At 38.6% G+C, this 1,660-nt stretch overlaps 1 protein-coding gene across 1 annotated transcript in view; it reads left to right on the plus strand.

Moving 5' to 3' along the window:
- CPNE8 (copine 8) overlaps positions 1-1,660 on the plus strand; it is a gene marked incomplete at its 5' end in the record, with an annotated part of 196,650 nt that overhangs the window by 118,783 nt on the left and 76,207 nt on the right. The gene's annotated exons all lie outside the window — the stretch shown is intronic.

A 1,660-nucleotide genomic window follows, 5' to 3' on the forward strand; every position in this document is an offset into this window, starting at 1 on the left:
CCCTCTGCAAGGGGATCTCCAGTGGCTTACTCATGGAAAAATCATCCTTTCACTGATAGTTCAGATTATTGATACAAGATACTGAATCACAAAAAGTTCATTTTTAGAGATTAATGTTCAAGCTAAAAACAAGAATTAAATCAATTTGAAATTACAGAGAAAAATTATGTGTCATGAATGTCATAAATATTTTAAAAGCCAAGGTATTGGGCAGGATTTTAACTTCAGATATTACCTTAGTTAAATACATCATGACCCCCCCCCAAAAAAAACCAAAACAGAATTGCACTGGGCAGAGCGAAGTTTTCTTATTATGTATTTTTCATACTAGGTGGCCATTGAGAAACTTCACTTTGAGTTAGTGCACACAGTGGTGTTGCCTGTGAAGGTTCTCTCTAGTAACAGTGAATTTTTTCATGAAAGCAGTTTTCTCGAACTTTGTTTTTGGCCAATTTAAGAGAGCAGCATGTGGCTGTGAAATTTTGTTTCCTGTTCAAGAAAAATGCTGCAGAAACTATTGTGATGTTCAACACAGCTTATAAGTAGAGCGCTATGGGAAAAATTCAAGTGTAGGAGTTTCAAAAATAGTGAAATGTCAATTGATGGCCAGCTTCGTTTTGGATATTTGTCAACTTCCTGAATGGATGAAAATGTTGACTCATAGTACGTTTGGAGTTTATTCCACCAGGTCAGACTGTTAATCAAGCTTTCTATTTAGAGGTTCTGAAAAGATTTCGTAACAGTGTGCGACACAAAAGACCTGATTTGTGGCAGACAGGAGACTTGTCTTGACACCATGACAATGTACGTGCAGAGTCTGTCTGTACTGGCTTCCACCAAACTGTTTGTCTCAGTGGCACTTCCAAATGAGGTCTTCAAGCTGAGACCTGATTGACAGGCTAGACTCCACCCCATCCCAAGTTGATACCAGATTATGTAACTACCACAGACCACACCCTGTCAACTTGACACTTTCACACAACTCTTTAGACATATATAATTTTCAAACAATAATAAAATCATATCTGTACCTAAGAGGATAAAACAAAAATGCAAAAAAACCAAAAATGCATATTTTTTAAATGTGCCAACCTCATTTAAATGTAACATTCTTTAAGTGAACAAAACAAAAATAATTCTGTGTTTATGTGAACACCTACACCATAATACTATGAGTATTTTCCTATGAATATATTCTCCCACCTATAAATGTAAGCCAGCCGCTTCATGTCTTTATCCACCCCATTTTTGGTATACAATTTCTATACTGCCCACTTACATCAACCCAGTGCTCTAAGGAGACAATCATATTCTTCTATGTGAAGAATCTTCATTGCAATTGGAACCTTGTGAGTCCACATCCATTAGCAAAGTCAAATCAGGACTTGCCCTCCATAAAGTCCACAGAAACATATACCAGTTCACAGGCTCAAGAATCATCTCTTGATCTGGTCAGTTTCTGGTCAACTCAATGTGGGTTGCCTCACTTAGCCTCACCAGGGAGCCACTTGGTTGCTTTGCTTTTAGACCGTGGGTACTGCTACAAATTCTCAACAACCCTAGCCCCCTTGGGCTAGGTAATGAATTCCAGACCAGTCAACCTACTCTTGTCCTCTCCTCTAGTCCCTGTGAACCAGGTCCTTGGCCAGACTCAACCTGG

Source organism: Echinops telfairi, unplaced genomic scaffold, assembly GCF_000313985.2.
Source record: "Echinops telfairi isolate 266 unplaced genomic scaffold, ASM31398v2 ScPeMD7_7406;HRSCAF=8444, whole genome shotgun sequence".
Lineage (NCBI taxonomy): Eukaryota > Metazoa > Chordata > Mammalia > Afrosoricida > Tenrecidae > Echinops > Echinops telfairi.